This window comes from Lissotriton vulgaris, chromosome 3_1 (assembly GCF_964263255.1).
Source record: "Lissotriton vulgaris chromosome 3_1, aLisVul1.2, whole genome shotgun sequence".
Lineage (NCBI taxonomy): Eukaryota > Metazoa > Chordata > Amphibia > Caudata > Salamandridae > Lissotriton > Lissotriton vulgaris.
The window spans coordinates 140,406,856-140,433,346 of record NC_141689.1 but is presented as its reverse complement, the minus strand read 5'-3'; positions in this window follow the sequence as shown (position 1 = coordinate 140,433,346).

The following is a 26,491-nucleotide window of genomic DNA, read 5'->3' as shown; positions in this document are numbered from 1 at the left end:
AGGTTAAAGTAGGGCGAGTATACTCAGTAGAATAAGTAATATGAGTGTAGTGGGTAAAATGAGTGAAAAGGATAAGGATAGGGTTAGGATGGTGGGGGGTGTCTAAGGTGAGGGAAGACATATAATATTGGGGGAGGGCCCTGCATAGTGGGAAAGTGACTTTCTTCTCAGTGTACTATTCTCTGTGATGCTGCCATGGGGAACATCACAGGGGTGTTGCACCCGGGTTCATTTCGTAGTGTCCTGGAAATTGGGTGCCCATGTCTGAAGAAATATATCTGCTCTTTCCTGGAGGTTGTATATGATGTATTTGTGGGTTGCAGCCTGAAACATTGCAATCATCCATTCCTCATGTGTTGGGGTGTGGTGGAAATCTAGTGGCCGTTGCCAAGGCTGTGTGCATTAGGTGATGTGTGCTGTAGAGGTACCGAGATGCCTTTGCATCAAGCAAAAGAATCAAGGTGGGGGGAAGAGGGGTCCTGAGTGGAAGAGTTTCTCCCACTACAGACCCCACCACCTCCCAGAAGGGCTGTATTTGCCTATGACATGCATGTGGTTGCAACAGGTATTCAGACACTGCCAGCCATTTTTGTGGGGCAGCAGACCTGCCGCATGCAACTTCACTGGGGTCTAGTGTCAGTCATAAAAACAAACTGGAAACAGAAGCACTTTTATTGCTTATATATCAATCCTAATGTATGGATATTTATGAAAACAATGTTTATGTAGTATTATCTTCTACAATGTCAATTCAGTACATGAAACATGAATCAAGCATGGCAAAATTTCTGCCAAAATCGAGCTCTGCATCCAGCCATCAATTCCACATCTATATATTCATAAGTAGCACACACATACTGGAAAAGCCAAACAGTAACTGAATGGACTGACGTGGCTGCAGAAGGTACCTTGCTCCTCAGAACCGGGACAGACCTACGGATCTCAGTCTCCTTCCTTCGCTTGCCGACAAAAGAAGCTGCTCTCTGTTTGGCTCTGTTTCCCAACTTGTGTTCCGAGCATGGATCGGATGTTTCTCCAGAGCGCGGGTGGACTAAAGACTAGTAGCTGGCATCTAAGAGCGGCCCAATCAGTCCTGGACCCGTGATTCCTCTTTGGAGTCGCTCTTCGACACCATCCTCTGTGAGTGGCTGGAGACTGTGAGGCTCTGCTTGCTGAGTGACCGATCATACCAGAACTCATGTTTCCCCTTCAGCATCACTCTACCACACTGTGCTCGGTGAGTAGCTGGAGATGACGCTGCAGGAAAGGGCAGATTACTTCAGACAACTTGTGGCAAATCCAAATAATTCAGATTAATCCACACAGAGAACGCATACCCAATCCAAGATCCTTTAATAACTCCAAATTCAAGCACATTCCCATCACCCAGACTCCCTTCGTTTACCATACACCCCACCTGAAATATATGCTACACAACTGCAGATTGGCATCTAAACATGTAGCAGATATTGCAGACCATATCCTTTCTAACAATCTCGCCCTCATAGTCCGGACAGAAACTTGGTTAAATGACTCCTCCACCCCTACTCTCGACATGCTAATACTGCCTAGCTGAGACATCATTAGATTCAATAATCCATTTAGACCTGGTGGTGGTGTAGCTTGAATTTAATCCAACACTCTCAAGCACCATTTGTCTCTTTCACATCATGCGAATATCTAGGCATCAAAATCTGGACTAAAGTTAAACGGAGTTGCAAACAATGCTTTATATCACTATCCAGGAGATAACCTCCCATTTATCACAACTAACACCTGACTACACAGCACCCTGATCTTCCTTGGTGACTTCAACCTATACTGGAATGACCCAAATGTCCAAGCACACTTAAAACCTTCCTTGCTGACTTCAACCTTATCTAACTCTGTGACAGCCCTACCCACAACCTTGGATCTGGTCACTTCTAGGGCAAGCTACACCAAAATGGAATCTATCACTCCATGTGACTGGACAGACCACCACCAAATAACTTTCCTCCTCACAGAATTGCTGCCTTCAAAAAAGGTGTAAAAAAAAACAGACATTGGATAAGGAGCACTTGTAACATTAACCCTAATGATCTTCATCTATGAGTAGTTGCATCCTTCCCCCTCCTGAGGACATGTTACACATCAAGGTCCTAAAATATCTCAATGACAACCATCCTTGATGATATGGCATGCCTCCAACTTAAAAGAATGGCCACCAAAGACTCCAAACCCTGAAACAATGGCAGCCTAAATGCTGAAAGACGCAATCTATGATTGGGTGAACATTCATGGAGATTCTTCCCTTCTCTAGATTGCCTCAAAACCTGAAACCTTTACAAAGTATTTACAACAAATGCATACATTGCACCAAAGTAGACTTATTTAGCAAACAGCTAATTGACTGCAGTAACCGATCAAAAAACAGTTTGGAATCATCAAATCACAGTCCAACAGGCAACTCACCCCTCTCCCAGGTTCTAATCTGCAGTCCAACTGTAAAGAACTTTTCGCCTTCTTCCTTCGTGAGATAAAAAATATTGAAAATGACTTACGGATGGCATTGGATCTCCTTCCAGCTCCTGCACTCAGCCCCCACCCATCCATTTGGCCTGAGCGTCCTACGCACTCCCTCAAAGAAATTGCTTGTGGTGCTCATTCGAAACCTATGATGAAGCTAATATATGAAAAATACTGTCTACTCTCAAACCCTCAAACCACTTCAAAGATCGCTACCCTCAAATCTCTTCAGTGAGATTAGAACCTCACAGTTCCCACGCTGGGGCAAAATAGCAAATGCATTGCTACTTCAAGGCACCATACCATAATGCCTCAAGTCAGGACAGGTTACATTGATTCTTAAAAAAACGACGGCAGACCATAGGGATTCGAATAACTTCCACCCTATCTCCTACATCCCAACTCTTTCTAAGCACATTGAGAAATGTGTCCATATCCAGATACGCAATCACAATGAGAAATCTCAACTCCTGGACCAATATCAATCTGCATTACATCAGGGGCACAGCACTGAATCGGCTCTAAAGCACATAGGTGTTGATGCCTTACAAATGCTTGAGCAAAATTAATTTTGTCTGCTAATTTTCCTTGACCTTGACACGGTGAAACATGACAGCCTCCTAGATTTCCTTGAAAACGGGATGGGGCTCTCTGGTTCTGTCCTATGTTGGTTTGACACCTTCCTCCACAATGGATCCCTGTCCAACCCCACACCGGTCTCATTAGGGATTCTGCAGGGCTCCCCTCTCTCACCCACTCTCTTTTACCTGTTCATAGAACCATTAACCGAAATCCTGAAAGCTACAAGCATCAATTATCACATGCATGCCGCCGATACTCAACCTTACCCACAAATTTCCTGCTTGGAGGATATTAGATCCCTCAGCACAACTCTACAAAAAACTCAAAAATAGCTAACCTGCAACCATCTCAAACTAAACACTCTAAAACCAAATTTCTTTTAATTTGTTCCCCAAACAATCTATAACCATCGATGCCTGGTTGAAACATTTAACTGCACTCAATTGCATTCCTCATGTCATAGATTCCGCAAAATCTCCTGAAAAAAAACCTGAACATGCAGGATCATATCAGCTCAGCCACCAAAGGAGCTAATTTTCAACTGAACATCCTAAGGAAAATCAATCTCTTGCTCCCTGTGGAAGACTTCAAAACAGTTGTCCAATCCCTAGTGATTTCCAGACTGGACTATAGAAATGCAACTCTGTATAGCCTACCAAAAACTAAGTAGACCCCCTTTAGAGCATCACTTAACACAACTGCATGGCTCGTTATGGGATCTAAACATAATACTTACATCACACCGGATTTGAAATCTCTAATCTGGCTCCACTACGAGGCTAGAATAAATCTAAAAACTGCCTGTTTAACACACAAAGCCATTCACTTCAACACCCCAAATTACATTGCACAAACATTAAAGTTGTCAGGTGGCTCTAGAACCTCTAGAAGCATGTCATTGTTACTACTGAAACCACAGAAAATCAAGACAGAAAACAAGTACAATTGTGCCTTTTCTGGTATTGCTCAGAGAATTTGGAATTCTCTACCGACGAGAAACAGAATCAATCATTTATCTCCATTGTTAAAAAAAAACATGAAAATACTATTGATGAAAACTTTTTTTTGAGCTAGCTCCCATTATCTTGATTCTTCCCCACTGGTAAGTCACTCCGGACGCACCAGTAATCTCCTGACACTCTGCCTATTCTGTTGATATCTCTAGTGAACTAGGAGTTCATCACCCTTTTTGGGTACAACCTCATCTGGAACTATCGTTGTGATCAAATTTATTGTTTATTATGGCCTTCCCTACCTCTTTCCCTTACCTTTTTTTTCTTAGTTTATACTGTTTGGATGGGTTTCCAGTAGCTCTCCATTCCCATCTACTTACCAGAACCTTCAGTACTTTTAATGTGGTTGTTGTACGGTTCATTATTGTTCTGATTTACCAGTTTGGTCAACTGCATATATGTAAACGCCTTCTGATACTGTAGTGTAGTTCCTATAGACCCTGCGCATTGGAATAGTATAGCCTATAGATTAGACGTAGGGCTGAGGTCGACTAGGTCACTATTGAATATAGTAAACTTAATTGTGTGTGCCAGCTAGCTCAGAGGTCACTAGAAACTTTCTCAAATTCACAAGAAGGGATTCGTCTCTGACAACCGCATAAACATGACAACTTTGTTTCCCCAAGATAAAACTGATCTTCAGAGTCGTGGAAACAATAGCTAGCTATTTCATTCAGTCAATTCTGCATGCTTCGTTTCACCAGAGGTGAAGAGAAAGTAGAAAGACAGGCGTTTTCAATAAAAGGATTTATTGAACAGTCTTCATTCTCAAGCATAAAAAATGAACTACTACAATCGTAACACTGGTTGTAAAATATAATGCATACAGTATAAGTAGTAGAATAAATGAATACTGTAAGAGCATTGTATGGTTCCTAAACCATAGGTAAATATATATATAAATAACAGAGGCTAAATGTACTCAACTGGTGCTTATAAAATACGCCTTCATCAATGTACCTAACCTAAGCTTAGTACGAGGGAAGAAGTAAGTGAGGTGTAGCATAAATGTAGTATTCTTTTGCCAAGAATCTGTCCAAGATTTCTCTAAGGGTCTAATCAGCTCTGTACCTTATTTTAGAATGAAGAAGGTCAGTCTCGGGACTCGATTTCCCAGCAACCCGCAAGGGTAGCTTGGAAACACTGGATCTGGATTTCTCGGCAGGAGAAAAGACAGCGTCTCTCTCAGTGCGTCTGCTGGAGGGTCGGCTTCCTTCGGCACTTGCTGTAGCAGGGTGCGTTGCACAAGTAGATAGTCGGACTGCTCCAAACCACCGTGTGTTTGCTTGGGCGAGTGTGGGCATATTTATACCTTGAAGGTGCCGGGTTTGACGTATGGTTGCACATAATAACGTCATCAAAGAGTCTCAGTTCTTTGATAACTCCATGAGTTCTTGGACAAATCAATATTCAAGCGAGGGGAAGTCCCTGACTTCTGAAGGTGGGTTTTTCCAAGAAATCGTTGTGGATTTTCGGAACTAGTGGAAGTAGCCCTGCCGTATTTGGACTGCATGAGCTATGCCTAAATATGGTTACGATTTCTATACCTATATAAGGATATGGTGATTTATACCTATATAAGGGCATGAATCGGGAAACTTACAATAGAGTAATACCAGCTACGGAACCCGTTTGCACAGCTGCCTTTGCGACTTCATCAGCCAATGAATTCCCTTCAACGTGAACGCCATAACACGGATGACTCAATGTATGAATCACGTGAGTCTTTTGTAGTTCCTTCTGTAAAAGAACTACTTGTTCCCAAAGCATTTTATGCTTCTTTGTGCCACCTTTTGCGTCTTTAAACCCATTTTGAACCCAGGTCTGCAGATATTCATTGTAAAACTGAAAGCAGTAATACAAATCACACACTGAGTGGGGGGAATTCTCGATCGGTATTTTCCAGCGCCATCTTGAAAGCCTGTAGTTCAGCTCGCTGAGCTGTACAGTCTCCGAGAGGTTGAGTTTTTGTGACCATAGGTCTGAATTTACCATTGTGCCAGCGACCTTTAACAATCGCGCACGCAGCACTATTGGCTTGTTTACCCCCAATCGTGGGTTGTGCTGATCCATCTGTATGTATTATACAGCCGTAATGTTCTAGAGGTAAAATTTCAGTGTCTTTAAGTAAGGGTCAAAAATGTATTCAACGTCTGTTGCAGCAAGATAATTAACCCATTGTATCCATCTTGGATGTTGAGCTTTTGCATTTGGAATGCTAGCCTTTGTCACTGCCTCTAAGGCAGGTACAGGTGTAACGATTTTAATGCGTTTACCCTCTGCTAGGGCTCTCTCCTTTGCTACAGCAGTCTGAACCGCTGTCAGAATTTTTTCTGTTGAAGTGAATTTCATTTCCGCTTACTTGTACAAGTGTGACTTGTAAGCTATTGGTACCTTTTCACCTTCATTAAAGGTTAGGTATGTAAATTCGCATCTCCCTGGGATGATTCAGATTACAAGATTGCGTACATTGTCAAGAGTTTGTAAGTGTCTTGTTGCCAACATGTCTCTTTGTACTAAACGCTAAATTTCTGTGTGTTTTTTAGTCCAATTAGTAGGTTTGAAATCAGGTTTGATTAGTTCGTAGAGAGGTTTACCTGCCTAATTCAGAATGAAAGTTCTTCTGGAGTTTAGGAATCCTAGAATAGGCTGTAGGTTTTTCAGCGTTTTTGGGGTTTGGAGCAGCGCACATTATTCTAAAAAGCTTGCTGCCAGGCTTTTTCCCTTACTCGAAAGTTCATATCAAAAGAATAGGACGTTGAGGTGGGCAATTCTTGATTTTTTTTAATTGAATTTATACCCTACTGAGGCGAACCCAAGTATTATGGTGTTCACTCTGTTCAAGTGCCTTTCCAAATCATCATCTATAAGATAGATGTCATCGACCTAATATAATGCCTCATCATCATACATTTGTAGTAACTCTGTTTCTCTGGCTGAAAATAATCCAGGACTGTTCTTGAATCCCTGGGGGAGACAACAGAAGTGTTGGTGTGACCCCATTATTGAGAAAGCGTTCAAGTACCTGCTTTCAGGTGCAATGTTTTGACAGAAGAAAGAATTTAAAATATCTAATGTAGTTATATATTTCTTGCGAACGATGTTATTCATCAGTGCTGCACTGTGTGAATTTTGTACTGCAAATGTTTTGCAACAAGAGTTTAAATGTCTGTAATCCAAAACTAGACAATATAATTTGTCTGGTTTGGAGACAGGAAACAAAGGATTGTTCATTGACGAGGTGCATGTTTCAATCACCCCTTGGTATTCAAGTTGATCTAAGATCTCCCTGACTTGCTTTTAGCTTCTTGCTTTACTGGATACTGCCTATGAGCAGTAGGGTGATTTTATAACTGGATTTTATGGTGAGGAGAATCCTCGTCCCATCCCACATGATTTTTATATATTGCTGGAGCCTGGGCCACAGCCCATTTTCTGGCAAAGGTGTATGTTTTATGAATAGGAATATGATTAGAGAAGGCTGGCATAATGATTTCTTCGCCATGTGGGTACTCACTGACAAATTCAGGTGGCCAGTTTTTTTCAGCCAGAAGAATATCATAACCCTTGGATAGTTTTTCCCAAAAGAGTTCTTTTATTTTCCTAGTTATATCCCCCCTCTATCAGGAGTGTTACTTCATATAACTTATGGGGTACACTAACCCTGGTGTCGGCAGTTTCAACCTGATTGCATTCATTCAGATCCACTGTCTCCAGATGATCTTTCAGGATCCTGCGAGCTATGGTGACCTCTGCTGCACTGTCCAGCATTGTCTGGGCCCACTCCCCGTTCTTGAGTTGTGTCCTCAAGATCCTCGGCATATCTGATTTTAATACTTGCTTCCTTCTTTTTGGAAAATTGAGTTTTTTGGAATGTGTTGATCGTCTTTGGACTTCATGCGTTCTTCTTTTTGTTCTTATTGTCCTCTACTTTTGGATTTCTGCGAGGAAGTCTGAAAGGTACAAGAGGATTGTGTATCAGTATCTTGATATCTATCAGGTTTTCTTAAGTTATCCCAATTTCTAAGGTCATATCTCTTCTCAGAGTGCTCCTTTTGAGGAGATCTACCTCTGGAATGAGAGCGCTTCTCTTTAGGAAGTGACTGTCTAGTATGTTCCCATTTCTTTTTAGTAGTAGTTAGATTGTTTTTGTTAAAAACTTTCTCAGGATTTTCTGATAGTTTGGTTTTTACAGGTTTCCCTCCCAGACTATCTCTCTTCCTAGTTCTTCATAAGATTTTTCAATAAGTCTTGCAAGTTCATATGGTTGCTCAGTTACATCTATTTCTTTTAGCTTTTGGCGGATCACCACTGATGCTGCTTCACCTTTAATGTTAGCTAATAGTATAGCTGAGACCTGTTTGAAATCTTTCAGTGATTTCATACCCAGAGTCAAAGCAGGTTCTGGTCCGTATTAATTTTGAATCTGTCTTAGGACGTTTGGTATCAACGCCATACCATGTGTTTTTGTGTAGATTGAAGCAAACACTGTACCCCAAGTATCCCCGTCCTCTATGTGTGGTGCAATCCCCATTGGTAAAAAGATTGTTAGAATCTTGTGTTTCTCATGAGGTGTACTATCAATAAATACTGCCTCTATTTGAGTAATTTTCTGGGCTAACCAGAATAGAATGTGTTTCCTTTTTGCGGGCAACTTACTGATTACTGACTGTATAGTCTGTGGTGTGATTTTGCTTGTCTTCCCCTGATGAGGGGCGTGCTGTGGAATTCTTATAGCAGGTTGGACTGTTAAAGTCCTCATGACATATTGTACTAATTGTCTATGGATTTTAATTAACTGTTTTAGCTCAGCTAGTAGTTCTGGACCTGTCATTTGTTCAATGGCAGGATGTGATGTATAGCTGGCTAGTACCGGCCATGTCGCTCCTGGTCTACCTAGTGGACCGAGCCTGGTAATGTGATTTTGATGTTGTAGGGCACCTTTAAACCAGAGCTGATGCTCTTTGTAAGTAAGTGGAATTTTCAACGTCCTCAAAAGGAACGTATTCCACTGGATGTTCCTCCATTTTACAGTAGTGGAACTCATGTATTACTGGATTTGCTTGTGGAAAGACAATCCATGAATAGAATACCTCTGTCTGCCGATATTCATATGCCTCTATTACAGATATTACTTTACCACCTCTCGATGATACTCCATTATTTTGAGGTTGTAAGTTATAATTTTTCTTATAATTGCCGGGATGTGTATAACATCCGGGTCATTTTCATTAAAACCTGTATTATCTAGGTTTTGTGCAAGTGCCGCTGCTGCAGCTCTAGCCAATTCTTCGTCACTCTCCGTCATTTTTTATGAAGGTTTGCAGAGCAAGTCTCAAGGAAGCAAAAGATAAGGTGAACAATATTTTGGAACACTGTATCCTTCAACGTTGAACAAAACCAAAAACTACTATATAGGATTTTTCGTCCTACTCAGTTTAAGGTGGATATTTTATCCTTTAACCCACTCCAGACATCTATTGGAGTATTTTACGGGAAAAAGGGGTATCTGTGAAAAGCACGACTGAGTTACTCTAGTATCTAGCGTTAAATTAGTGCCTTACCAAACATTGGGCGAAATGTAGTGTAGTTCCTATATTCCTTATAGGCTCTGCTCATTGGAATAGTATATCCTATAGATTAGACGTAGGACTGGGGTCGACTAGGTCTCTATCGAACAAACTAAACTTAATTGTCTGTGTCTCTGACAACCGCATAAACATTACAACTTTGTTTCCCCAAGATAAAATTGATCTTCAGAGTCGTGGAAATAATAGATAGATATTTCACTCAGTCAATCGTGCATGCTTCGTTTCGCCAGAGGTGCAGAGAAAGATGGGCATTTTCAACAAAAGGATTTATTTAACACTCTTCTTTCTCAAGCATAAGAAATGAACTGCTACAATCATAATACTGGTTGTAAAATATAATGCATACAGTATAAATAGTAGAATAAAATAATACTATAAGAGCATTGTATGGTTCCTAAACCATAGATAAATATATACATAAATAACAGAGGCTAAAAGTACTCAACTGGTGCTTCTAAAATACGCCTACCCCAATGTACTCAACCTAAGCTTGGCACGAGGTGTAGCATAAATGTGGTATTCTTTTGCCAATATCTGTCCAAGAGTTCTTTAAGGGTCTAATCAGATCTGTACCTTATTTTAGAATGAAGAAGGTCAGTCTCGGGACTCTATTTCCCAACAACCTGCAAGGGTAGCTTTGAAACACTGGAGCTGGATTTCTCGGCAGGAGAAAAGACAGCGTCTCTCTCAGTGCATCTGCAGGAGGGTCGGCTTCCTTCGGCACTTGCTGTAGCAGGGCGCGTCGGGCAAGTAAATAGTCGAACTGCTCCAAACCACTGTGTGTTTGCTTGGGCGATTGTGGGCATATTTATACCTTGAAGGTGCCGGGTTTGACAAATGGTTGGACATAATAAATTCATCAAAGAGTCTCAGTTCTTTGAAATCTCCATGAGTTCTTGAACGAATCAATATTCAAGCGAGAGGAAGCCCCTGACTGCTTAAGGCGGGTTTTTCCAAGAAATCGTTGTGGATTTTCAGAACTAGTGGAAATAGCCCTGCCGTATTTGGACTGCATGAGCTATGCCTAAATATGGTTATGATTTCTATGCCTATATAAGGATATTGTAATTCATACCTATATAAGGGCATGAATCAGGAAACTTACAAAATAGTCCTAAGATAATACATAACAATACCCTTTTGGGTCATGTTCGCGCTATAAAATACTCTAAAAATAAATAAATGAAAGAAGTTATATAGCAACAGAGTCATGTATTCATTAGATATATAAATATCATTCAGCTCATTCAACGCACTTCGTCCGTGAGGACTTCATCTGGACTGCAAGTTAAAAAATAGAAGACTTACATATTACACTATTTTTTTTTTGCTAACCAATTTTTATTGAATTTAGGTTGCAACAAAAAAAAACAGCACCATTCAGGAGAACATTGTAAGAGACAAGGTAAGGGCGAAAACACATCACAGTAACATATAAAGACAGACAGAAATAAGGAAGATATTGGCCTACCCACTCCAGTCCCAGACAGTACATCATCCTTTTTAGTCTTTCCCCGACCCACTTGCCCCACATTCAGCAAAACTTCCTAGGATACCCTCCGGCCTCATATAGAGGCCGTTCCTGTGCGGCACACCAGTCCACTCCCTTGCGCCAGTGCGACAATTTACGTTGCAGTAGTGTTCAGCCAATGAACTGCAATGTTCCTCCTGGCCACCGCTGTATTAAGAAAGAGCTTTTCAGCCCTAGTGCCAACCAGCCCCTCTGTGATGCTTAAAATTACATTCATAGGGATAATGGGGACCTCCCAGCCTAAGACCTTGTTGCGTTCTAATCTAGGACCCTGATCGATACTGTGACCTTATGCCCCTATACGGCTATAATCCCTTTGTACCCCTATATTGGCATAACCGATCAAATGCAATATTCAGAAACTCGTCTCTGGCCTCACACGAACAGAGCCACATTTCAGAATCGCTTCCTCTGCAACTTCCTTTGCAGCTCATTAGTGCAAATGACCCAGCGGAGACCACTATCTAAGATTCCTAGATTAACACTCCGAGTTCTTCAACAAGATAAAAACTCAGCAACCTGGGAAAGCCCCGCTGGCTATGTTTTGATTAGTAATAGAACTCTAATGAGCACTGATAGACGATCACTTCCTAGTGACATCTTTATTGACGTCTTATGTCCAAAAACTTATGTCAAACAAGGCACCTTTCAGGTATAAATATTACCAACGTTGCCTTAAGCAAACACTGAAGTTGCTGCTGATGATACCATTGCTGAAGCTACTATCGCTACTGCTATCGCTGCTAACGAGCGAACGATAGTGTGGTGAACTTAGGAGCTGAACAGCCGTCCCCCTGCAAGAGCCCAGCAGATGCAAGCTGCCCGCGGACGCTGACCCTCCTCTTCCTCGACGCGCTGAGAGAGACGCTGTCTTTTCTCCTGCCGAGAAATCCAGTACCGGCGTTTCCAGCCTACTCTTGCGAGTGACTGGGATATCGAGTCCCTGAAAGGAGATACTAGACCTCCATCATTCTATTCCAGAGGTATGGTGTTGACTAAACCCTTAGAGAGAATTCTTGAAGCAAACCTTGGCAAAAGCAACTTAACTAAAGCTACTTACTTACTCCCCTCCCAAGTATTAGGCTTAGGTCAGGTAGACTGGGGTAGGCGTAGTTAGAAGCACCAGTTGAGTACGTTAGCCTAATGTATATATGAATGTATATATGTTTTATTCATTTTAAACCATTGTATGGCTAAGAAACCATATCAATGCTTTTACAGTATTATTTCGTAATACTCATTTTACTGTACGTACTTTTTATAATAACAAGTCTTGCAATTGTGGCAATTCATTTCTCTTGTATGAGAAGAAAGACTGTTCAATAAATGTTACCTTTTATTGAAAACGCCTGTCTCTCTATTCTCTGCATATTGTGAAAGTAATCTGCACAACAACTGACTGAGTAAAATAACTGTCTATTGTTTCACACAACCCTAGAGATTGACTCTTATCTGAGGAGCAAAGTTGTCATGTTGCACGGTTGTTGGAAAACTAAATCCCTTCTTGTCTGTACCAGGGAAGCTGATCACTTCCTATTCAGTCAAGAAAGTTTCCAGTGACCTCTGAGCTAGTTGGTAACAAACCCAATTAAGTTTAGCATAGTCAGTAGAGGCCTGGAAGATCCGCACTTCTACGTCTATACTACTGTTAATGTTATTCCAATGCGCAGGGCCTATTGGGAAAATAGGAACTACACTACAACCTCAGTGAGCTCCCCTGTCACAGATTCCCAATACCTCTGAACCGCTGGACAAAGCCATACCATGTGATAAAAATCCACTTGGGGTTGAGGGCAGCGGGGACAGGAAGCATCAGGCCAAAGCCCCCTTGGTGTTGTCGCAGCGATGTAAGACAGGCAGTGAGAAGGAAGTATCTTCGGACCAGCTTAATCCTTGCTGAGACTGCAATTATTTTGGGAGCCATCAAGGCGTCTCTTGAGTTAGCGTCCTCCAGGGCTCCAAGCCAACCCTCCCACTTGTCCCCGAGTCGAGATAGTGTGTTGCGGGTGTTGTTCGTAAGGGTGCGATAGATGCGGGAGATTCCACCTTTCCCCAGGTTAATAGTCATGACTTGAGCTTCAGGTAGGCTATTTTCAGGTAAAGATGTGCCCTCCGATATATTGGAGTGGATGTCATGGTGCAGCTGTAGATATCTGAAGAACTGGGAAGAGTGGAATGAATACAGGACCTGTGAGTCGTGGAAGGAGTGTGAGTCCCACTCTAGACAGCACTCAATAGGGAAATCCCAATGAGATTCCAGGGTCGGAATGCCAAAAGAGCAGCGACCTCCCGGAGTCTGGTGCCGCACCACAAGGGGGTATACTGGTCAATTTGCCCAGCCAGTGGATATGCCGCAAAAAGGCCCGTCAGGACAAGAATTCTCCGCGTGTGACCTAAGGGAGAGCTTGGGAAACAGCGGTTCTGTACAACATCCCCTGGATATTAGAAAGATCCAGGGTCTGCAGTTCCAGAAAGTACGCCGGGTCGGACCAGCCACCATTAAACTATTCATGCATGGTAAGGAACTGAGTCGCTAAGTAACAAAGGTATAGGCTCATCATCCCAAGACCTCTGTCAAAGGGTGGGATCAAGCATTACGCCAGGCCAGCCTGGGCCTCTACCCTCCCCGTAAAAACTTGATGGCCAAACTCTCCATCTCACACAACCAAGACCTACAGGAGAGGTGCGTATTCTGTAGCATGTATAGAAATGTGGGTGGAATCATCATTTTAAATTGGGCTATTCTGCCCAGAGGGTTCAATGGTAGCAATCATCGTTTAAGGAGGTCAGTGTGGACTCGCTTAACTAGCGGGGTAATGATGAGAGACCAGGTGAGGTCAGGTAGAAGGGCCACCCATATCCCCAAGTACTTGAAGGACTGCCACCAAAGAGGGATCAATCAAAGCACTCCCGTGAAAGGTGAGGTGGAACCAGAATGGACTTGACCGGGTTTAACCAGAGGCCTGAGGTGTGCTCAAAGAGGTCCAAGGCTCGAAGGCATCAGGGTCCCGACTGAGCAGGGTACACCAAAAATAGTAGCATGTCATCTGGGTTATTCAGAAAAGGGATGTTGGGGCAAAAAACAATAAAAACAAAAGACAAAACAAACCGGGGCCTCAGCCCTATTCCCCCACCCTATACTTCAGGAGCAGAAGCATCTGTCACCTGAAGAGTAAACAATGAAGAGAAAAAGCCATGCTAAAATGCTTGAGAACAGGGAATAGTGGAGGACCCCTCCTCGCATTAGGATGTTCATACCGGCAGCCATCGGGGAACAAAGTAAGTGACTAGTCAGATTGCAAGCACTGGGGAAAACCAGCCATCATCTGAGGAGACAAGTAAATTCAAGCAGGCCCTGGAAGAAGCGTCGGGCTGTGGGAAAGGTCAGTATGTGGCAAAACCGGCAAGGATGGTAGTGGTGATGCAGTCCTTGGATCGGAGCGCCCCGAGGAGCTGGAGCGACGCCCGGCAGGGAGAGCCTCACTGGGCAGCATGGGTGGAAGCCGCCGAGAAGGGCCCAGCAGAGAATATGAGCATGTACGCCTCTGCGCCTACCAGAGCGCCAAAACCTCAGTCTGCGAACCGGCATGTCCCATCTGGTAACCCCAGTGCGGCTGGATGGGGATGGTTTCGGGGCTTCAAGCCGCAGCGGGCGGTCCTTTGTCGCCCATGTCCATGCTTCATCAGGGGTATCAAAGAAAATGGTTCTGTCTTGAAACACCACTTGCAGACGGGTCATGAAGAGCAGTCTATACTGTATGTTAAGATAGCGAAGTTTCTGTTTAACTTCTCCAAAGGAACAGTGCTGGTTCTGGACCATCTGGATGTAGTCAGGAAAGAACATGATCGCCTGATTCTTTTATTTAAGAGGTTGCATTTTGCAGGACTCAGCCAGGATAGCGTCATAATTTTTGAAGTTGAGGATCCGCAGAATGATCGGTCTAGGGGATCCCAGCTGTGGGTGGGAAGCAAGTGAGCAGTGCGCCGGCTCGATCGTTAACCTGGTGGAGAGGGAGCCTTCTGGCATCCACGAGCGCACCCAGGGTTTGAAAAAGTCCCCCGTCCGACCCTTTTCCATGCCCTGTGAAAACCCAACCAGGCAGAGGTTGTTACGACAGGACCTGCTTTCGGCATCCTTGGACCGCCGAGGCAGTTCCTGAGTGCGTGACTGGAGTTGAGTAACCTGGATCTTGAGTTGGTGGACATCCTCTTCCACAGTGGGTATGCGGGACTCAGTTTCTATAATCCAGGCTGTAGCATTGTGAACATCCTGCTGAATCAGAGACATATCAATCAGGACTTCCGCAATCTTATTTTCAACTGAAGTTTACGATGCGTGGATAGCCTGGAGGATGGTAGAAAGGTCCACCGCACCAACATGATAACATTCTTAGACGTGCAGGTCTACAGCTTCAAAGTTAGGCTATTAACATTGTTGTATACCAAAATCAACTGACAGGAAGAAAGCACGCCATTATAGAAGTCATCATCCCCGCTGCTTGCGTGATAACCTTCCGGTTGGCCAATTTACAAGGGTCAAACGTAACTGTTCAACTAAGGAGGAATATATGTTTCATGCTGAAAACCTCTTGGAAAAACGTAAGTCAAGAGGTTCCCCAAAAAAACTCTTAAAACAAGCTCTTAAACTTGCCTGGTTTACACAATATATGTCCAGAATCCGAAAAACAGTTACTAACACCCCTCTGGTAAGCCATTGGGTGTCAAAAAATCATGTGATTAATTACTTACTTTTAGACCTGGCATCATTGGCGTGGGTCTCCCTTCCATTTTTCTGTTGCCTCATGTGTTTTTGTTGGTGTTAGATGCTTAGGGCACTGTGCCACTGCTGTCCAGTGCCACAGTGAGAGTGCTAACTACTGTAAAGTGATGTATTGATTAATGGTTCCACGATTGGATATTTGGTTTACTTGTCAGACCCAAGTACAGTGCACTTAGTGTGCCCTGGGCGTGTAAATCCAAATGCTGCTAGTGGGCTTGCAGCGCTGGTTGTGCCACCCGCAGAAGCAGCCTTGTAAAGTGTGTCTGAGGTTTGTCATTGCAGATCCTGCGTGCAGTCTGGTACTGTCATGCTGACTGGGCAAGTGCAACCTCTTGCCAGTCCCTAAACCTTCCCTTTTCTTCATATTTGTCACCCCTATGGTAGGCCCAAGGGCAGGGGGCATTGTAAGTATAAGGTAGGACAAGCCCTGATCTGTGTGGCATGTCCTTATAGTGAATTACAGCTATTTTCGTTTTTCAATATTGCAAGGCTACCTGTTCTCCATAGGCCATAATGAGCTGTTAGAAATATTATACTTTATAATCCTAGCAGACTCAGAGAACATGGTGGAAATTCGAGTTTAGTATGCCTAGACTCAGAATAATAAAATTCTTCTGTGTTTGCAAATATCACTTTTGGAAAGTAGGTATTTGCTTGCCTAACCATTTGAGCCTGCCTCTGCAAAGTTGTGCATTCCTTGTCTGGGTTTGTGTGTGACAGGGCTGGGGAATTCCAGGAGACAGGCTGGGACTGCCCTGTGGTGAATAGGGGGATCTGCATCTAGATGGGAGGGAGGAGTTGCACCTGGGACCTGAATAGGGCTTGGCCTTTCCTCTACAATGCTGGCTCTACCCCCTGTGGTGTGTCTGATGTCTCTTCCCTGCACACTGAAAGAAGAGAAAGAAGACTGTCAACAAAGTGCTCCTGGACTGTACTTGCCTTCCACAATGCTGGCTCCACCTCACGTGGGGTGTCTGGTGTGCCTGCCCTGTGTGGTGAAAGGAAAGGAGAAATCTGGTAAACAGGATACTTCAGAACTGGCTAGAACTGGGCACAGGCCCCTCTCCCCTCAGGGAACAAAGGATGTTGGGGTATAAGTATAGGGACCCTGATCCCTTGAGATTAGATCACTTCTGGACTTCCAAGACAAAACCTCTGCACAGGAGAAGGAACCTGAAGAAACTGAGGAGAGACTATTCCCAAGCTGAAGTGCTGTTTGGGGGATTGGCCTGCAGTGGTTGCCTGACTGCCAAAGAGAGGAGAAAGAACTTTGTGTACTTTTCTTTCAACTTGTGCAAAAAATCTCCAAGGGCTTGGAAGAGAGCTTGCCCCCTGACCGTAGTCCCAGCACCAGTGGACTTCACCAGCCTTTGTGAATTTCTGCTGGAAACACGTGGCTACAGAGGAAGGGAGCTGTGACAAACTCTCACGACCAGTCAGGTGTCCTGTAGGCACCACACCAAGCAACGTTCGCCTCAAACAACGCAAGCTCTGCGCTCAACTACTCCATAAAGGAGCCGTAGACTGCACCATGACTGGAAGGACACCGTAACGTGCAACGCCTCGCTACACCGGATGGAACTGGTCTGACCGACGCGGTCACTGCTGCTGACTTCGAGTCTTTTGACCGCCTCGCACGCTTTGCAACGCACTGCCCGACTCGCACCGCTGTCCGGACGGACCGACGCCAGCTCCCGAACTCTGACTCGTTCGCCGCACAGCAAGCTGCAAGCACCGCATCGAAGCACCGTCTTGCCCTGCAATGCAAGCCTTGGATCCACCAACTCTATCAACGGGCCGCTGCCTGCACCGCATCGAGGGACACCGCATCCTGCAATGCTTCCTTTCTGCACCACGACGATCACCGGAACCGGCTCGCACATCCGGGCCGGCCGCCCCAAGTAAAATGTACTGTGACTGAGTCTGTCGACCATTTGAGTAGGCCCGTACCGACACGGTCTGCTGGATTTGCTAGTCTCTGTTATTTTTAACAACGCTGTAGCCGGTCCGGGCTTCCGACTCACACAAAACTTTAATTTAGGCCTTTTAAATTGAACTCTTGAAATCTAAAAGTACAGTGGATTTTTTTGTCATCTATTGATCTTGTGGTAACTCTATATAAAGTATAACTTATTTTTGATATAAAACCTTGTGTGGTGTCCATTTGTAGTGTTGTCACTGGGTTACTGTGTGTGGTCACAAATGCTTAACTTACAACGCCTCTGAAATAAGTCTTGACTGCAGGCACCACGCCGCCTAGAGTGTAATCCCCCTTACTCTGACTAAAGGAGAGGGTCCCTATTTGTCCCAAGTACCTATCTGTGGCAACTAGAGACCCCCAATTTTAACATTGGAAGTAAAGAGGAAAGGATTTCGAATTTGCATTTGTGACTCATGTACAGTGATTGGCAAACACTACTTAGTGAGTGCGGACCATAACACAGCCACGTACTTCTGATACTTGTTTTTGCCAGAAATCTCCATTTTTTAATCATGCCTGGTTCAGTTAGGATGGAAAAGGCAGCATCCATTGCATCTGCTGACTGCGATTGGGAGGAAGAGAAGCTAGAAAGCTACGAAAACAACCAGCTCAAAAGCTTCTGCAAAAAGTTTAGAATTTCCGTGGCCGCAATCACCAAAAAGGAGCAATACCACAAGGCGCTGAGGGCCTGGGTGGAAGCAAGGAATGCCCCTGGTGATTTAATAGGAGGATACAGAGGAGCAGCTTGGTGGGCCTCTGCGTCCTGAGAGGGGGGGTGCGCCCTCACCAGTGGGTAGCAGTGTTTCTGCCCAAGGTCTGTCCCCAGAAGAGTTGGCAAACAGGATGCATGAAATGGAGATGGCCAAGCTCAAATTGAATGGGTCACCGGAGCTAGAAAGCACAACGATGGCTCTAGAGGAAAAAAGATTGCAATTGGAGCATGACAAAGTTTTGAGGGAGTTGGAACTGAAAGCCAGGAGCCTAGAGATTTCTCCCTCTGGAAGCAGCACGCTCTCAGCACCTGGGGAAGGTAGAGTGTACATCCCCAAAAATGTGGTAAAGAAGTTTTTTAAGAATGATGATATTGGGCAGTGTGAGGAAATAAAAATTTACGTGGCCAGTGTGTCCCCTACATGCACCCTATGTATGTACCTTATGCCCCATGTATGTCCATATTATCATGTAGTTTCCTTCTCATGCCTTTATTAATAATGCCTCTGCATTTCCGTCTAATGGTAGCATGACAGTCATTAGGCCCTCCATGAATGAAACGTTAATTCTGCACTGAGGCCTACGTTGCCAATGTATTTACATGGTACACGTTTAAGTCGAGATGTACACGTTTTTGTGGCCCAGCCGAGCCAGGCCCTGAATTCAGGCTCCGAGCCTCTTCTGACTCTGAAAGCTGCAGTTTAGGTATGCATCCCTGACCTCTCCCTTACTCCCTGCTCAGCCGAGAGGTGCCCGGCCTGGCCTGCCTGCCAAGACGGTATTTTGCCTACAGTTATCTGCTCAGCTCTGCGAAAACACATTCCAGTCTAGTGAAAGAGGTAAACATATTCTGCCTGCAGAGCATAGGGCCTAGCCTTCCTGTCTCCATTCAAGTGATTTACTGAACCCGTTGCCATAGAAGGCCCATGACCCCCACGCAGTGCACGAAGAAATATATGCACACACTAGCATTTAGTGATGAACAACTTTTGCTCGAGAGACCTTTACTTCAGACAATACATCCTCCAAACACAAGATATCAGATATGCCAAAGGTGCAGGTCGTTCTGACACCCCAGACTCCTCTTCTAGTGCTAAAGTCAGCTCCCCCCGAGCTCTCCCCAGTTACACGTCAGTTACACGTTATGACCAGTTTTGCGCGCACAAGTAGGGTAAAGGTTCCTGCTGACCCTGCAGACTTCCTCTATGCATCCACCCACCTATGACACACCTATGACTCATCAAGTGAACACCCACGTGTACGCCTACCTACACGCCTTCTTTCACGCCCTTGTGTTCTTATCTCTCTCTTTCACTTGCTCCGCCTTGAATGTTCCGCCCTCTCTATTCATTGCAATTGTATGGTTTTACTATATATAATGTGTTATGTGAATAAAATGTTAGATATCCCTTCCTGAACCTTAGTGGTGATGGAACCCGATTCTCCCCTGACTCGAGTCATTGAAATAAAGCCCTTTTTGACTCGGACACCACGGACTCTGCCTCTCATTTTATGAGCTATCCTTATTCATTATTAATGTATAGAAATTATGTCCGGGTAATATTTAATTTACCACATAAATCTGGCACCCGAACAGGGACTTGTCCCCTTCCCCATGCGCCGGCGATGTAGGTGCAGCCCCCTGACCCCTTCTATAGCCGTGACGGACTTATAGTGTACACATCCGCGGGATTTCCTGCCAACTCCCTCAGGCCCACGGAGGAGACGGAGACTGCGACCAGGCATCCACACGAGGCGGTGAGGATTGCGGACCATCCCGACCAGAGCCCAAGCCGAGAGTGCAAGGTCCGAGGTATCCCGAGGCCCACCTGTTCCGAGGCGCATGCGCAGCAAGTAGCAGCAGCAGTAGCAGTAAGAAGCCGTAGCAGTCTAGTCCAGTATCGAGTTTCCGAGGCCTTCAGTTTTGCTTCCCGGTGAGTACCGTTGTTGGGAACGCATATAGACGGGTTCATTCATCTGAGCCCGGTCAAGACGGGTCTGGGTACACAGATCCGGTAAGGACGTGTCCATGTAGGTGGACACGGTAAAGACGTGTCTCTTTATGAGACCGGTATGTCTGTACTGTTCTAGCAGTGCATCCAGTAAACGAGGTTTATTTTAGGATTATTTAGGATTGTGTTTTTCTATGTACTAGTTAGTATCTGTTTCTAATGTTTTAATATCGTGGTATGAATGATTGTTTCCAGTCTATTATTGTGCTTATTGTGTTTTTCATTCAAGCTAGTTCAAACATGCTGTTGTTTTCGAAATTACGTCAGATAGGGACCAGGAAAGGGATACTCGAAGAGGCAGTTCCCGTCCTACCTAGGGACACTCCTGGACATTTTATGTACCAAAAACATGGCCTAGATGCCATACTGTTCTTAGACTTATGGGTAGATTACACGTAGGATCTGGAGGAGAAATATAGATGGCCTGTCTCAGGGACATGGGATTCTGATTGCATCATGAGAGTAGAGTGAGGTTCCGTGACGATTTGAACCCGTGTTTTCAATATTGTCGGAAATACATAATATTGGTATCAGTGAACCGCAAATGATCCATTTAGCATATCCTGGTGTTTTCGCCACGCTACGAGCAAGAGTACTCCTGTAACAAACACATTTCCGATCTACCCATGGCATCCATCTTAGATCATGGCAGCCATTTTGTGTTTCTTGCCCTCACATACGCAATAACCTCTGATCACTTCATTTTGATTAAGGACACGTAGCCTTAGCCGGTGATTCACCTCTTTAGTGACACGTGCACCTTGGAACAGAACACGCTGTAGCTGCATGACTCAACAAAGGCTGCCTCCTCTGCCCGAGGCCAGTCCTGCTATACTGGTTCTTGTGGTCGTTGGCCTGATCACGATTAGGCGGCCGAAGCCGGTAGCCTTGCCCATTTACAACCCACAAACATCCCTTATCCTGCTTTTCTATCTTCTGCACCTGGCTCTGCTCCTTTCCTTCTGGGCCTTTATTAGGGGGAGGTAACGAAATTTACGATGAGGCGGTCCGGGTCTTGAATGAAAAGTTGACATGAGATTATGATGGAAAAGTGGGAACCCCTCGTTCGTAATGTTTTGACATCAGATATTGTCGACGATTCCTGTGCAACGCCAAATATTTATTGTTTAGGACACAAAGGTTTGGGAATGTACTAACATGTGAAGAATTTGCCTGAAGCCCAATTTTTAGTATATAAGGAGCAACCCTCTTTGTACAAATCGAACAGGCTCCTAGACACTGCCCATGCGTAGTTTCTGTGACTTCTGTGTCCCTGCAGTAATAAACCTTTGGTCTTTGACGCCACCATCGAGAAGCCCGTGTTTCTGTTTATTTGTGCACCAAGACAGGTGGAACTCCGGGGTCTTCGGGTGTTGCTCCCTGACACCTCTGGACGGAACCAAAAAGTCCAGAACTCCAATTGGCGCCCACGTGGGGCGACGTCATTCGGTACCGGTCCAAAAGCCTGAAGAGTTCGAGAAGCTTCGTGTGAAGATTCCTGAGGGAGGCGCCCCACTTCATCGATCCCGGCATATCGCAAAAGTGGCCCGACGTTCTCTTCCACGAGGGTTCCCGTTCAGGACGGCTGCAGTGGTCCGTTGACTTGACCGTCGCCCTATCTTGGACCCGAGGTGCAGTCCTTAGTACGGCGAAACGTGACGGGTTTCTCCTTGGTGACGTCTTCAGTGCCTCAGTTAAGTATTTAGTGGTTGCTAGCTGGTTATTTCGTGAGGGTTGTTAAAATCCATCTTTGGTTCTTAGTTTAGTTTGGTTTCGTAAGATTATCACTGGTTGTTCTGGTTACGATAATCTATTTGGTTTGGTTTGGGTATCGATACATTTGTTCGCTTTTGGTAGGCCTAAGTTCTTGGTTCGAGTGCACATCCCTGTTTGTGTTGTCTGTTCTGTGTTCCGGATTACAAAATGGTAAGTCGGAAAAATTGTATGTTGTCGTGTTTTGGTTGCAACAGTGATTCACGATTGGAGGACTCATGTCTGGTTCCTCCGATTGGGACTCCTCTATATGATCTTTACTGTAAGCATGGTGTGGGTCCTATATCATATAATGAGGTATGGGTCCGATACACTGAGAAGGACGGTGTCCTTAGTTGGCCACTGCATGGTAGTTTTGAACCCGAAATCCTTGACAATTTAGAAGTGAAATTGTTTAAGAAGAAAGCCCGGCCGGCAATGTTTGATTCTTTCCGTTATTGGCGAAAAGAATCTAAACAGAGAGAGATTAAAAGGTTGAAAAAAGAACAGAAAGAGCAAGAGTTAACTTTAGAACAAGCGGCTAAGCAGCTGCAAGATAAAGAGTCTGAGAAGGGAATGGAGATAGCCACTAGAGAGCGTAACTTAGCGATAGATAAGTGCTATCCAGCCTTGCCATCGAGTACGACTAAGATAGTAGAGGATCCCGAAAACGATCCTCTGTTGTCTTACTTGTTACGGTCACCACCACCGTATGCACAGGGTATTACGGTTCCACCTGTACCAAATGTTCAATTGCCGGTTGCTGGACAACCTGGTATTCCTGCTCCTGCCCCTCAGAATCAAGTTCCTGTACCTCCTATGGTTAATGTAAATGTTCCTACGGCACCTCCTCTTCCTGGGTTGCCGACTTCTCTACCTATACCTGTATCGCTTACACCTACTGTTTCACAAGCGGTCTTCCACGATACTCCTACTGTCCCGCTATCTGTTCCAACGCTACTGTGTTCTCTGCATCTGCCAGTATGTTGACTCCGCTTTCTGTTCGTCGAAGAATCACTGATTCTGTCTCTAACATTCTATCTCCTTTCTATAAATCTTTAATTAAGACTCCTACTTCTGACTCTGTACAAAGACGTAGTCAGCTCCCAAGTACTGAGGAATGGGGAATATTAGATTCCACGGCTCTCAGATGGATTTCGAAAAGTAGGAGATATAGCACGAGAGATGTACTAGATACATTTATGCAGTGGAATGAACCAACGCAAAGATATGTCTTTGACGAGATGTGCTCTCTTTTACGTGAGGAACTAGAAGAAGATGACTCTGAATTGAATTTAGAAGACTTAATTAAGGTTCAGAAAGAGTTTGCTGCAGGAATGATAGTAGGTCAAAATATAAAAGAAGCGATGGAACTGATTTTAAGTTATAGGAATGATCCATCACTTCGTTCACCGAGAGACTTAGAGAAAGGTAGTACGAAGCAGAATCGGCAATATCCAATGAGGGAGGTTCCTCCGATTTGGCGCGATGCTGTGCAAGCTGATGCAGTCCGTGGTATTGCAGCCGCTCCGGCGCAATTCCAAAGAGTGTGGATACACATTCCGTGGAAGCGAGCCAAAGTGTTAGCAGTGAAGCAGGCCTTGCCAGACCCGCGTAAGAATCCTGCTGGATACTATAAGGAATTAGTGCAAACAGTTGAGGCCTGTGTGATGAATCTGGCGGACATTGACATGTTATTTGGGAATGTAGTTCCACAACCAATTTGGGCTAAAATTCGTAAAGAGAATCATCCAGTTGCCCTAGGTGGTGATTGGGCAGCTATCATTGCAGCGGATGGTCAGCAAATAAGTGGTTCCAAGCCCGAACCTCTAATTGCTAATCTTCCAGGTAGGATAATCGACTTAATGAAGACTCTGATGCCCGCATTGCGTGTTAATTGGGACAAGTTGTCCGCATGCAGGCAAAAGAAAGACGAAAGTGTCTCCGACTTTTTCACGAGGTTCAAAGACACTTTTGTAGATCATAGTGGTCAGGATATGAGCACAGAAGGAGGTCAGAGACTGTTTGTCGATAAATTTGTACACAATTTGCTACCAGAGCTCTGTAATAAATTAAAAGATTCCGAGAGTGCGTGGGCCGTCTCTACAACTGTGCAAATACTTGCAACTGCACAGTATTATGAAAATAGGGATAAAGAAGAGAAAGAGAAATCAGATAAGAAAACGAAAGACTTAAAGACTAAAGTACTTTTGCAACAGGCATATCCACCTCGCATGAATCAGACTAATACACAGCAAGGATCATATCAAAGGACAGATTATAGTTCACCTAGGCCACAATACCAGTGGAATCAGTGTGCGTATTGTAAGAAAGAAGGTCATTATAAAAATGAGTGTCCAGTCTTAGCGCAAAATAACGCAGCAGCAGCTCAGAGAGGTCGTGGTGGTTTTGTGCAGAATTCTAGAGGTCGAGGACGAGGTGCTATGCCTCCACAGACGAATGATCGCCCTTCCAATCACTTTGATCAACGAAATGGACAGTCTGCCCAACAAAATTGATCTCAACAGTACCATGTTGAAGACTATTGTGAAAATGATGAGGGATTTCAACAAAATGAGTACTAGGACAGCCATGGACAGAGAGAGGGAGTAGTATCAGTTCCAGTGGATCAGAGTGGGCCTTATGTCGCAGTAGCAACATCAGGTGTAGTCGAACCGTTTCTGTTGGATACTGGTGCCGCAAAAAGTTCGATCATGCATGCGAAACTCCCTGGCGCACCTTTGTCCGGCTCAACAAATGTTTCTGTAGGTTTTTCAGGCGCCCCTGTTTACAACCCCGTATCTGGTCCTTTGGCTATTTCTGTTGGACCGTGCCAATTGAAAGCACCCCTGATTTTGGCGACAGGTTGTAATGAAAATCTGCTTGGTTTAGACTTGTTAAAACGCCTATATGCGACATTGTACTGTTCTCCGGAAGGAGTACAGCTTACGTTGGGTAAAAGAATCACCTCTCCGATGTACTTGTCAATGGATTCACTCCCGCCAGAGCTGCGTTCACTCCCTGATACTCTTTGGGCGACTGGTCCTAATGATGTAGGCCTTTTAGAAATACCACCATATGTAGTCACTTTGAAAGCAAATGTAAAATTTCCACGAATTCCTCAATACAAGATCTCTAATGAAGGTGAACGTGCACTTTTACTGATTGTGCAAGATTTGATTAAGAAAGGTGTGGTTGAAGAAACTAGAGGAAATGTCTGTAACAGTCCTGTATTACCAATTTTGAAACGTACTGATCCTACAAAGCCTCCAGTATATAGGTTTGTTATAGACCTCAGAGAAGTTAATAAGATTGTGGTTCCGCAGTTTCCTGTGGTTCCAGATATTACTGCCTTGTTAACATTGATTCCTGCTACAGCCACATGGTTTTCAGTCATTGACTTGAAAAATGCCTTTTTCAGCATTCCGATAGCCGAGGAAAGCAGAGATATTTTCGGCTTCTGTCTAGGAGGTCGAAGCTTCAGATTTAAACGCGCTCCACAAGGCTATTGTGAGAGCCCATCAATTTACAGTCAGGCAATAAAAAGTCAGTTAGATTCCTTTGTACTTCCTCCAGGTTCTGCTCTAGTACAGTATGTAGATGACCTTCTAGTGGCTGCCGATGACAAGGAAACTTGCAAAGCAGCTACAATTTCATTATTGCATCATTTGTCTAAATTAAATCACAAGGTGTCACCTTCGAAAATGCAATATTGCTGCCAAGAAGTGACCTACCTAGGTCATCTCTTGTCAAAGGAGGGAAGGAAGCTGACCCCAGAAAGAATAGAAGCAATTACGCAGATGAGTGTTCCTCGCACACAGAGAGAAGTGCGTGCCTTTTTAGGTATTACCTCTTACTGTAGGCAGTGGATCCCAAATTTTTCTCTTTTAGCAAAACCATTGGTAGCTTTGACTGGGAAGAATGTTCCGAGTCCGGTGCCATGGTCTGCTGAATGTCAGGAGAGTTTTTCTGAGTTACGAAATGCACTTTGTTCAGCTCCTGTATTGGGTACACCCGATTACAGCAAGCC